The sequence below is a fragment of the Cherax quadricarinatus genome, unplaced genomic scaffold (assembly GCF_038502225.1).
Source record: "Cherax quadricarinatus isolate ZL_2023a unplaced genomic scaffold, ASM3850222v1 Contig773, whole genome shotgun sequence".
In the NCBI taxonomy this organism is placed as follows: Eukaryota; Metazoa; Arthropoda; class Malacostraca; order Decapoda; family Parastacidae; genus Cherax; species Cherax quadricarinatus.
In genome coordinates this window covers 116682-130658 of record NW_027195799.1, presented here as the reverse complement: position 1 = coordinate 130658, position 13977 = coordinate 116682, and the positions used below count along the sequence as shown (strand labels likewise).

The following is a 13977-nucleotide window of genomic DNA, read 5'->3' as shown; positions in this document are numbered from 1 at the left end:
GGTACCTACTATGTACTCCCTTTCTCCACTCTCGTCCATGCCTTCCATTTCCTCAAATCCCCATCTGGTTTTTGATAAGCAGTGCAACCTCTGCTCCTTCTATCTTTCCTCAGGATCTGATATCCCAGTGGGAAGATTGCGTCTGTTATTGTCTCAGTGAGTTTCTTTTCTGTGACTGCTATCATGTCTGGGGTCTTCTCATTGATTCCTTCATGCCACTCGTCATATTTATTCGTTAATCCATCCGCGTTCGTGTACCAAACCTTCAACTTTTCTAAAATTGAAGTCCTGGAAGAATATTGGAGTTCGGGGAGCAGGAGCCCTGGTGGGGGCCTATGGGGGCTGTGGTGGGGTGGGGTTTGTGATTAGGGGGGTGGGGGCAGAGTGCCCCTAGGGGGATGCTGTAGGGGTGGAGTTTGTGATGTGGGGGGGTGGGGACAGAAGGACCAGTATGTGGGTTTAATATGGAGTGTTCAGTTGCATTGGAATTGTCGTAGTTGAAGCCCTTCTGCAGATGTTCCTGGTGGGTGAGTTTGCTCTTCCACCTGGGTCTGGGTTCTGCTCATCTTCATCATTGTCTCTCGTTTCTCCTTTCGTCTTTGTACCCTTTCTTTCAGTATCATCCTTTCCTCTTGTGTTCTGTCTCGATCAAGGTACACTCTCCAGTATTCCAATTTGTCCCTCAGTCATGCTTTCTCCTGCAGAATCCTGATTCGAACTGATTCTGTCTTGAACATTACTTTGACAGGCCATTTTCTTCCACTTGCAAACCACCCAATTTTCCAAAAATTTGTCACCTGGGTCATGTCATCCTTGCCTATTGCTCTCATGATGTCTTCAATCGCTTTTTTCTCCTCCCGATTTCTTTCATCATAGGTTTTCCCTTTGACTTCCTGGAGCCCATAGACAAAAACTGACCTCTCCCTTTCGCCTTCCCACTGTCTCCCCCTTTGCATCCCCTGAGCATAACCTTTATTTGGCACATGTACACACCCTTATTTACAGGCTATCTCCCCCAACCAGCGAACCAGGGGACTGAGGGTTGACGATGGGGCCCCATCATTCAACCAGTACCCAAGTTCCAGCCAATGAGAATATGGTTTTGGCAATCGCAGAGGTTATATGGGTACCACTCTCCTGTCTGCCTTTGTCATTCCCATTCTAGAGCTGGTTGAAGCACGGTCTGCTCTCTAGTGGCTTCTATTCTGCCTTGCTTACCGTGGAGTGCACTAATACCTATTGTTGTACATAGTGTATATAGTGTACATACTTCTGTTCTAAACTGGTGAAGGATAAGTCAAAAGTTTTTCTGCTGTGTTTATTTTGCTCCCTTTACACCCAGGATAACAGGCCTTTGGGACTCCTGGGTTGTAATATCATGTATGAACCCACTCCTTTCTAGGTGCTCAACCACTCTTCTCCTGATAATCTTTTCCATAACTTTACATACTAAACATGTCAGTGACTGTATCTGGAGTTTATCTGGAGAGAGTTCCGGGGGTCAACGCCCCCGCGGCCCGGTCTGTGACCAGGCCTCCTTAGGTCAGTGTCCCAGGATGCGACCCACACCAGTCGACTAACACCCAGGTACCCATTTTACTGATGGGGAACATAGACAACAGGTGGAAAGAAACACGTCCAATGTTTCTACTCTGGCTGGGAATCGAACCCAGGCCCTCACCGTGTGAAGCGAGAGCGTTAACCACCAGGCCACCAGAGCCCTGGTGTACTGCCCTGTGCAGTATATAGTTAGTATTTACCCACTGTTACTGTGAATTTGTAGCTATTATTAATTTTATATATAATGTATGTGTGGTTCTTACGTTTTCAATGGTTTTGCTAGGATTAGCAGAGTATGCGAGGCTGTACACGTTCACGTTTAGCCATATATATCAATAACAACATTTTGTGAAAGGGGTAACATGCTTTATGTGGCATGTTAAATTGGGTAACAAGCTGAAAAAGTTTGGGAACCACTGTTTTACATGATGGTAGGATTGCTGGTGTCTTTTCTTTGTATCATAAACATGGAAGATTTCAGGTACGTCTTGCTACTTCTACTTACACTTTGGTCACACTACACATACATGTACAAGCATATATATACACACTCCACTGGGTTTTCTTCTTTCTTACTAGTTCTTGTTCGTGTTTCCTATCTCCATGGGGAAGTGGAACAGAATTCTTCCTCCGTAAGCCATGCGTGTTGTAAGAGGCAACTAAAATGCCGGGAGTTAGGGGCTAATAACCCCTTCTCCTGTATAAAGTACTAAATTTAAAGAGAAACTTTCGTTTTTCTTTTTGGGCCACCCTGCCTCGGTGGGATACGGCCGGTTTGTTGAAAGAAGAAATATGTCGTGCCGCATAGGTAAAACCGGTCAATTAGCAAGAACTCATTTAAAATTAACTTTTTAAAATTTTCTCTTAAACGTTAAAGATGCATTTTTTTCATTAATGTTAATGTAAAAGTTAATAATTTTGTAGCAAAATAACCTTAGAACTTACCCATTACAACAAAAGCAATTTAATTTAGCTTAATCCAACTAAATATATTTTAGATAAGTTTACATTAATAATAAACAATGAAATATATTTTTGTCGTTAGGTTCAGATTGATATTTGCGAAATTGTATACACAAATTTTCGCTTGCCTTATACGGCAAGAAGAGCGTTGCTATTTAAGCCAAAATCGCAAGTTTTACCTATATGGCACGACATAAATATATAAGAATGGGGCTATGGTAGGTACCACCCAATATATTTATCAGGTACCCCCACCCCCTCTTCCCCAAACCTGACACTAGTCAATATGTCACTGATCAATACTCCGTCACTGGTCACTTCATGTTACTAGTCAATACTCTGCCAGTTTGGTCAGTACGCTGTCACTTTGATCAATACCCCACTGTCTCAATAGTTATTCCCTCTGTCACAAGCCAATACCCTCGGTACTCTTTCGTGGCTTGAAAATACTATCCCATATACTCCTTGCTTGCCTCTAGAGAAGAAAATTTTATATTACCACAAACTCCTTAACATTTTATAAAATTAAAGGAACTAACCAGTGATGGGATGATACCCAAATTCTCACCGATACCGATACTCAATTTTAGGCCAATACCGATGCCATCAAAGTTAGTCGATATCCTCCGATACCATTAAAACCGACACCACCCAATATTTTGGCACATCCCTAGTATTGACGATATTTTTCTGTGAACATTGAAGAGTATGACGTGCATACTAAGGACTTCTCCCAAAATCTATATCACTTTTAAGTAAGTAAATTACTTTTTGTCTCTGGGAGCGCTAGGATAACACAAGCAACCAGGTGTTTCTAAAATTAATCCAGGAAATTTATTAATCTGATTGTATGTTAGTGCTGTTAAGAAGCCCTTTAAGAAAATTTGAAGATCAGGGAAGAATTAGAGAAAAGATATTTGGGTACAAGAGGTTTTGTCAAGAAGTGTGTGAGGATGGAGGTATGACACACTGCAGCCTAGTGCCAACTCTTACCTTCCTCCTGAAGATAATCAGTGTGTTACTGATCAAGCTGCAAAGAAAAACTCTTACAATATAATTCGTACTGAACCCATTATGTAAGGAAGAAAATTTACATGACATTTTGGTTCTTCCTACACTATTAATTAGCCAAATTTTGACAGACCGAAACGTCGTCTAAAGATTCCTCTCTAAATTGCAGGTTAATTGCGAATCATTCCAGCCAGGGTATTACAACTTTTATTCTTCTTGAACAACGTTAAGCTTGTAGTTAAGTCAGTTTAAAGTCTAGACCAAGTCAGAAAACAGATTTGGGTTCTTTGCCATTTACATTTACACAGCATGACCACAATGTGTTCAACTGAGTGAGACGTAGTTAATCACTAACATTCGTACCTTCTTCACCCCCCCTTCCCCAACACAACTAAGTTAAGATAAGATAAGATTTCGTTCGGATTTTTAACCCCGGAGGGTTAGCCACCCAGGATAACCCAAGAAAGTCAGTGCGTCATCGAGGACTGTCTAACTTATTTCCATTGGGGTCCTTAATCTTGTCCCCCAGGATGCGACCCACACCAGTCGACTAACACCCAGGTACCTATTTGCTGCTAGGTGAACAGGACAACAGGTGTAAGGAAACTTGTCGAAATGTTTCCACCCGCCGGGAATCGAACCCGGGCCCTCCGTGTGTGAAGCGGGAGCTTTAGCCACCAGGCCACCAGGCAAGTTATTCATACTTCCAGTATGGTATTCTGTAGTCACTCAGAATCCTGTGCATTCAAAACAGAAGCTATGAGATTCTCTGTTAATAAATTATCTTAATGTGGACCTAAAACAAAAAACGTGAAAAAAAGACTCAAATTCGACATGTGGCAATTAATGTTATATTAAATTATGTATTACATTATGAGAGTGCTAAACCCAAAGGAGTCATACAAAGCTTAAGAGGAATGAGAGGTAAATAGGTTCGATTCAATGGGAGGCTAGGACCAATCAATTCCTTGGATCAAGATCCCTTCACCGGCGTTATCTCCCGTGAAGGGTATATTATCCATTACAAAATTGACTTACGCCGCTCCCACCGCCTCTGACTTGTCCAAGATAAACCTTAAAAAAGACCCTCCCCCTTCCCTCTAAGCCTCACGGACACCCGCTAAAAATGAACAGTGAAGTCACACACCAGATGAAAAGTGACATTCGTTCTCCCAGCTTGGCACCGACCCTGCGCACTTGGCAACTTTTTTTTTTTTTGGTACATCTGTACTGCGCCCTTGTGTGATTCTGCATTCATAATCATATTACGTGAAAACTTGCAGTATGCTGCCAATGTAACCCTACTGTAGGTGATAATTACATTGCAGGAACACCCTCAGTGTGTGCCTACCCTATTTTAGACGATAGATTCATGACAACAAAAGCTAACTAAATTTCCCCGTCATTCCATTGCATCGGAACGAAATCTGTCAGTCTGAGCTGGAAGCCTTAAAATACCCCGATTTTTCCACTGTGTTCGCTTGGTATAAGAGTTTTAAAGGTTTTTATTCCAGTAGAACTGAAGTTGTTACTGCGTAAAAAAAATTAACATCTCTTAGTTTTTTAGGTGTGCCACCTGAGTGGCTAGTTTATTACATACTCGCAGCTCATTCTGTAAGAGATAGCGCATAAAAGGTCACAATGGATCTTTCTCAGACTTCACTGAGCATTGTTACATCACTAGAAAGAAATATGTCATTTCATATTGTACAATTATTTCATATAGTTGTTGTACACAGTACAGTTACTAAGGAATACAATCTAAAAAATATATATCTTATTACCACTAAAAATTAAAATTTACACTTATTTCACATTGTTGTACACAGTGCAGTAAGAGGTATGCCTTGATACTGAAGAGCTCTTGATCCTAGGAATTTGAGATACTCTTCCCATTCCCAGTCGCTGTTTGATCCATACGGGTTTAGCGCCTCCCCGCAAGGGTAGAAATGAAGTTTTCCAATGTATTTTATTCAATAATGTTGTAATTTTATGTATAAATTTTCCGACTCGGAATCCATTATTACTATTTCTACCCTGATTTGATATACTAACCATCTTGAGGAGTGTGGTGATGGTGGTGGTCTAGACCTGACAACACGGGGCATAGATCTTGTAACCAACAAAATTTAACATCCATATTCTAGAGATAAATGGTAAAAAATACTGACTCTCCACTCTCTGTACACTAATGTACTCTTTGTCCAGGTAGATCTGTTTGTGACTTGATAAAAGCTCACTGTGTGGGCGAAACGCAGTCAATAAAGGAAGCGCTCTCATACCAGGTAAGAAACGAGTCCTAACTGATCCCACGAGTTAATAAGTAAATAAAATTTTAGTAAATTCATTAAATACTTAGACCACTTCAGTTTCTGCAGTAAGAAAAATTACTTAAATACTTTATCTTAGCCTGGAAAAAGAAGCATTTTCTCATCTTACCCGAATCAGTCACTTAATATCACACCTCATTAAATATCTAATACAATTATGCAAAGTCACCTGGGGAACGGAAGGCAACTAAGGTCGATCCGAGGAGGGGGGGGAGGCATAAATTTAATTCCTAAAATCAAGAGCCCCTCATTTATTTTATCAGGGGAAGCGCTAAACATGTTGGGGTTATGTGTCTAGGGCACGGGAGACCTTCAGGCTCGATACATGGAAGGAGAGGATAAGTCGCGTTCCTTGGATCAAGAGCCCTTCACCAGCATCACGGCATCCCCCCCCCTTGAAGAGAAAGAGTAAAAATCAACTGAGTTCTCTAAAGTGTATTATCAGTACATTCAAATACACGAGCTACAGCTGTATGGGGCTCATGCAGCGCACTCACAAAATTACTCTAAACAAGTGTCATAAGAAGGGTCAGTTTTGGGGTCCAATTCTCAGACTCACTGAATAATATGTATATGCAATAAATATATAAATTATTAAATAATTATATTTGCCACTTACTTATTTTGCTGCAGGTTGCACACGAGTGTTTTGGGCCCAAAATTAAGTGAAATTGTAAGTGGGCGCCTTGCAGAATATCACCACACCTGCAACGTTTAACTTGCATAACTACTGGTTTAACACAATGTGTAAGATATATAACTACTGGTTTAACACAATGTGTAAGATATATAACTACTGGTTTAACACAATGTGTAAGATATATAACTACTGGTTTAACACAATGTGTAAGATATATAACTACTGGTTTAACACAATGTGTAAGATATATAACTACTGGTTTAACACAATGTGTAAGATATATAACTACTGGTTTAACACAATGTGTAAGATATATAACTACTGGTTTAACACAATGTGTAAGATATATAACTACTGGTTTAACACAATGTGTAAGATATATAACTACTGGTTTAACACAATGTGTAAGATATATAAGTACTGGTTTAACACAATGTGTGGAAAATTACATTTATCTGAATGTAACTCATTATGTACATAACAGTAAATTATAACAAAGATAATTATTATTTATCAGTTACATAGACAAGTAGGAATTTGGGACACCTAGGTCGCAAAAATGTCCCCCTTCGATACCTACCACTGCCATATCCACAAATTGCTCTAGACCTATTAATTACAAATGAAATATGTATCACCAGGAATTCTGGTAAATATATAAATTTGTGGACTGTATATTAAAATTAATAAACGATTATATATATACAATTTACATAACAGAAGGAAAATATCTTAATATCACTCACCAATTTGACTGGAGATTAATGTGCATAATACTCAGAAAACCTCAGTCTATACATGAAATAACACTGGCCAGAGTTAAACATAACAGACTTATCTGAGGTTCCTGGAGCTGTCTTGTCCAGTCGCCTGATATCTCAAGTTATGCAGGAATGCACATCCAACAATTTCGCCTCCTATTTGAGAGGTGTCAGCCCAATTTTACCTCTAGAGCACGAAAATTCTAACCAATATTCACTAATGTTAGTGTCCAATTCAAAAACAAAAATGGCGAGTGTCTTCTGCGCAGACGCAGGCTCAGTTTCCCATTTTCCATAACATAATTTTTATTAAATACAATATAGGCCATCTATTTACCTACAAATTACCGTATTTCCGGAAAATATATACAGTATTTTCCACACAATGTGTAAAATATATAACTACTGGTTTAATACAATGTGTAAGATATATAACTACTGGTGTGGAAAATTAAATTTACCTGGATGTAACTCATAAGATACATAACAGTAAATGGTAACAAAGATAATTATTCTTTATCAAGGTTACAGAGACAAGTAGGAATTTTAGGACACCTAGGTCGCAAAAAAGGTCCTCCTTCGATACCTACGATAATCTATCTCTCCACAAGTCACTCTGGACCTATATTAATTTCAAATGAAATATACATCACCAGGAATTCGGGTAAAAACATTAATATATATATGTGGACTGTATATTAAATTTAAAATGTGAATACATATACATTGAAGGAGAATTTATAATAATAAGACTCGTCAATTAGTCTGGAGATTACGGTGTGTCATACAAACCCCCTTGCCTAAATTATGAAGAAAATACTGGCCAGAATTTCAACACAAAATAGACATGACTTAGCTGGGGTTCCAAAGCTGTCCTGTCCATCTGCTTAATGCTTTGTTGGATTTGCAGTCCTGCTCATGCAGGACTGCAAATCCAACAATTTTGGCTCCTATTTGAGAGGTTTTAAGCCCAATATAACCCCTAGAGCGACGAAAATTTATGCACATTTCACTATCATGCCTTTACCACATTCAAAACAATGGCATCTCTTCCCCAGCGACGCTAACCCACTGTCACTGATTCATTTTTCTATTTACAAATTAATTTTTATTAACTACAATGTATTTCACTAATTTACATACAAAAACACTGTATTTTCGAAAACATACAGTATTTTCTACAACTGGTTTAACACGTTGTGCAAGATATATAACTATGTACTGGTTTAACATATACTGCATCAATTATTATTATAATCAAAACTAAGCACTAAACCCACCAGTCATACAGCACTTGTGGAAAATATTGCATATTTTTCGAAAATACAGTGTATTTTGTATGTAAATTTATGGAATATATTGTAGGTAATAAAAATTAATATGTAAATAAATAAAGAACCAGCAAAACTGGTGAGCGTTGCTGGGGAAGGAGAGACGCCATTGTTTTGAACTGGGCTGAAGGCACGCGAGTGAAATGTGCATGAATTTTCGTCACTCTAGATGTTATATTGTGTTTAAAAGCTCTCGAATAGGAGCCGAAATTGTTGGATTTGCAGTCCTGCATAACGTGAACATCAGGCGAGTGGACAAGACAGTCAAGGTCCCCAGCTAAGTCGATGTCTATTTATGTTGAAATTCTGGCCAGTATTTTCTTCATATTTTAGGCAGGGGGTTTTGTGTATATGACACACCAAGTAATCTCCAGACTAATTGGTGAGTGGTATTAAGATAAATTCTCCTTCAATGTATATGTATTCATTTTTTAAAATTTAATATACAGTCCACATATTTATATTAATGTTTTACCAGAATTCCTGGTGATGTATATTTCATCTGAAATTAATATAGGTCCAGAGTGCCTTGTGGAGATAGAGATTGTAGTAGGTATCGAAGGGGGACATTTTTTGCGATCTAGGAGTCCTGAAATTCCTACTTGTCTCTGTAACCTTGATAAAGAATAATTATCTTTCTTATCATTTACTAGTATGTATCTAATGAGATTCATCCAGATAAATTTTAATTTTCCATAGTAAGAGTGATAAAACGTATTGCGAATAGGTGACAATAAGATTCGATTCAAGGACAGGTCCACTTCCTTGGATCAAGAGCCCTTCATTAGCATCAAGGCACCTTCTTAGAAGCTGTACGCTGCAAATACATATTATAAGTTTGGGTAATTATCATCCAGTATTATATTATTCACAGGGAAGCGCCAAACCCGGTAGGGTTATACAGCATCTGAGGAGGGAGAGGGTAGCTCAAATTCCTTGGATGAAAAGCCCTTCTGCATAAAAGCAACTGCTTATCACCTAGCAAATACTTCGGTGTTCCTAAGGATAACTTACTTCCTAGGTATATTATATCAAATTTACCAGTAAATATACTTTTCGAGAACTTTATGTTTTAACAATTGTTACAAGTGTATAGAAAAAGAATTAACTCACCGTGTTGTATGTCATACACCGGCCCGGCTCTGTGCTGTGACATTAAGAAGCTGGCAAGATTCCATGCAACACTAATACACAGTTTATCAAGGTTAGTGGTGTCAGATGTATATGGAACCAGGTATACACACTGGTGTATTAAACAGTACAACCTCCTCCTAGTGTTGTGGGGTGACTACCGTCCCCGGCAACTCAGTCACTTGTTCTTACACCAGTTTATCATCACCTCTTCTCATATGCAATGTATTTTATTCCTTTATTAGGTCACTAGAGAAGGAACAAGTCATATTTTACAACAATTAATGTGTTGTAGGTTGGTAAACTTTATGTGAGTGTACTTGAATGATGTTTTCTCAGTGTTGACACGTCAAACGCTTCTGGCGGGTTGCTTAAATCTTTCTGGAGCCTCAGTCAGTTATGACGAATTTACAGCTGAGATCAGCCAGGTGAGTATGGTTTTTCCTAGCGCATAAATTTCGAATTAGGCATCACAGTGTCCTGTCTCATCCTTACTGTTATATATTTTAAAAATAATAATAAAGATAAAATACAGTAATAATTTTGCTTGTTAGCAACAAGCAAAATTATTACTTACGTGCAAGGGAGGGGATGGACGTTGAAATATTTCACCTTTCTACACTCACTGACAAGCCAGAACAAGACCACCTCAATATTTCTACCAACAATGACAAGCCAGACCAAGACCAATGTTTGCAAGGGTAACCTTCCCAGGTTCTTGACCCCAAGGAAATGTCACCTTACTCTCACTGCTCTCTCTCTTACCACCTTCCCAAAATTAATACTGTTTAACCTTACAAGGAGGCGTGGGGATTCCTTAATTAATGCCGGTGAAGGAGGGGGGGGCTTTCAATTTTAGAATTTGGAGTTATCCTTCCTTTTCTTGGCTCGAACCTGATTACCTCCCATATAATAATAATTCCGGCATGAATGATACCCTCTGCGAGCTATCATGCATACTATAGACTCCTATAGTTTTGCCACTTCTCCATGATGATGATAGTGTACCCTAGCTGGGCTAGCAGCTCTGGTCGGCCACCTGCTGCTGGCAGACTAGACAAGATCATGTGTGAGCTTAATGATCCATCATATATTTTGCCTAACAATATTTAATTACATGTAAACTACATTATCTTTATAATACATAAAATAATTTTAATTTAAACACATACAACCTACATTGCCTTCATTCAGTAGGACAGTTCAAAGACTTAGTGATAAGACCACGAAGTTAATGTCTGACAGGACAGCTAGTGTTTTATGCTCTTAGAATCAATATATTGCACGTGGATCTCGCAGTGAGCTGGGTGTACCAGTGGGACTAGTGTTGTTGGATTTAAAGCTACTTATTGTACCTGGGTGTTCCAGTGGAGCTAGTGTTGTTGGATTTAAAGCTAATTATTGTACCTGGGTGTACCAGTAGAACTAGTGTTGTTGAATTTAAAGCTACTTATTGTACCTGGGTGTACCAGTGGGGCTAGTGTTGTTGGATTTAAAGCTACTTATTGTACCTGGGTGTACCAGTGGGGCTAGTGTTGTTGAATTTAAAGCTACTTATTGTAGCTGAGTGTACCAGTGAAGATAGTGTTGTTGGATTTAAAGCTACTTATTGTACCTGGGTGTACCAGTGGGGCTAGTGTTGTTGGATTTAAAGCTACTTATTGTACCTGGGTGTACCAGTGGGGCTAGTGTTGTTGGATTTAAAGCTATTATTGTACCTGGGTGTACCAGTGGAGCTAGTGTTGTTGGATTTAAAGATACCTACTGCACCTGGGTGTACCAGTGAGCTAGTGTTGTTGGATTTAAAGATACCTACTGTAAAACAAACCATACAACGGGTGGGGTTTGATCCCGCGGTCAGAGAGTCTCAAAACTCCAGACCGTCGCGTTAGCCACTGGACCAGATAGCCACAGTGGTGCCTTTGCTAACCTTCCTATGGTGTAGAAATATACCTAGTTGGACGACTCTTATTGTGGCTAGGTGGTCCAGTGGCTAACGCGACGGTCTGGAGTTTTGACACACTCTGACCGCGGGATCAAACCCCACCCGTGGTATGGTTTGTGTGCAATCGTGTCAATACGATTTCGTGAGTCATACCTACTGCACCTGGGTGTACCAGTGGGGCTAGTGTTGTTGGATTTAAAGCTACTTATTGTACCTGGGTGTACCAGTGGGGCTAGTGTTGTTGGATTTAAAGATACCTACTGTACCTGGGTGTACCAGTGAGCTAGTGTTGTTGGATTTAAAGATACCTACTGTACCTGGGTGTACCAGTGGGGATAGTGTTGTTGGATTTAAAGATACCTACTGTACCTGGGTGTACCAGTGGAGCTAGTGTTGTTGGATTTAAAGATACCTACTGTACCTGGGTGTACCAGTTGGGCTAGTGTTGTTGGATGTAAAGATACCTACTGTACCTGGGTGTACCTGTGGAGCTAGTGTTGTTGGATGTAAAGATACCTACTGTACCTGGGTGTACCAGTTGGGCTAGTGTTGTTGGATGTAAAGATACCTACTGTACCTGGGTGTACCAATGGAGCTAGTGTTGTTGGATTTAAAGATACATACTGTAGCTGGGTGTATCAGTGGGGATAGTGTTGTTGGAATTAAAGATACCTACTGTACCTGGGTGTACCAGTGGGGATAGTGTTGTTGGATTTAAGGATACCTACTGTACCTGGGTATTACAACCTAGGATTTCAAATGGCCTGTTATCCCAGGTGTAATGGGAGCAAATAAACACAGTAGAAAAAGTTTAGACTTATATTATCCTTCACCAATTTTAACAGCAATATGTACACTATGTACAGTGATAAATATAGTGCACGTCACGGTAAGCAAGGCAGAAATAGAAGCCACAAGATAGCAGACCGTGCTTCAACCAGCTCTAGAGTGGGAATGACAAGGGCAGACAGGAGAGCGGTATCCACATAACCTCTGCGATTGTCAATCCCACCTTCTTATTGGCTAGAACCTGGTCACTAGTTGAACGATGGGGCCCCATCATCAACTCTTAGCAACCTGGTTCGCTGGTTGGGGGAGATAGCCTGTAAATGAGGGTGTGTCCATGCGCCGAATAAAGGTTACGTACTCTTTGCATGCCACACTGGGTGTACCAGTGGAGCTAGTGTTGTTGGATTTAAAGCTAATTATTGTACCTGGGTATACCAGTGGGGCTAGTGTTGTTGAATTTAAAGCTACTTATTGTACCTGGGTGTACCAGTGGAGCTAGTGTTGTTGAATTTAAAGCTACTTATTGTAACTGGGTGTACCAGTGGGGCTAGTGTTGTTGGATTTAAAGCTACTTATTGTACCTGGGTGTACCAGTGGGGCTAGTGTTGTTGGATTTAAAGCTACTTATTGTACCTGGGTGTACCAGTGGAGCTAGTGTTGTTGAATTTAAAGCTAGTTATTGTACCTGGGTGTACCAGTGGGGCTAGTGTTGTTGAATTTAAAGCTACTTATTGTACCAGGGTGTACCAGTGGGGCTAGTGTTGTTGGATTTAAAGATACCTACTGCACCTGGGTGTACCAGTGAGCTAGTGTTGTTGGATTTAAAGATACCTACTGTAAAACAAACCATACCACGGGTGGGGTTTGATCCCGCGGTCAGAGAGTCTCAAAACTCCAGACCGTCGCGTTAGCCACTGGACCAGGTAGCCACAGTGGTGCCTTTGCTAACCTTCCTATGGTGTAGAAATATACCTAGTTGGACGACTCTTATTGTGGCTAGGTGGTCCAGTGGCTAACGCGACGGTCTGGAGTTTTGAGACTCTCTGACCGCGGGATCAAACCCCACCCGTGGTATGGTTTGTGTGCAATCGTGTCAATACGATTTCGTGAGTCATACCTACTGCACCTGGGTGTACAGTGGGGCTAGTGTTGTTGGATTTAAAGCTACTTATTGTACCTGGGTGTACCAGTGAGCTAGTGTTGTTGGATTTAAAGATACCTACTGTACCTGGTTGTACCAGTGGGGATAGTGTTGTTGGATTTAAAGCTACCTATTGTACCTGGGTGTACCAGTGGAGCTAGTGTTGTTGGCTTTAAAGATACCTACTGTACCTGGGTGTTCCAGTGGGGATAGTGTTGTTGGATTTAAAGATACCTACTGTACCTGGGTTCACCAGTGGGGATAGTGTTGTTGGATTTAAAGATACCTACTGTACCTGGGTGTACCAGTGGAGCTAGTGTTGTTGGATATAAAGATACATACTGTATCTGGGTGTACCAGTGGGGATAGTGTTGT

General features: G+C 40.1%; 1 long non-coding RNA gene across 1 annotated transcript; it reads right to left on the bottom strand.

Annotated features, from left to right (window-relative positions):
- Positions 1–1771: 1771 nt before the first annotated feature.
- Positions 1772–10099, bottom strand: LOC138851488 (uncharacterized). The gene is made up of 3 exons (XR_011391248.1): positions 9710–10099; positions 6484–6569; positions 1772–6258 (listed from the first exon to the last, which is right to left on the bottom strand). It is a non-coding gene; the product is annotated as an uncharacterized lncRNA (long non-coding RNA).
- Between the last annotated feature and the right edge of the window lie 3878 nt (positions 10100–13977).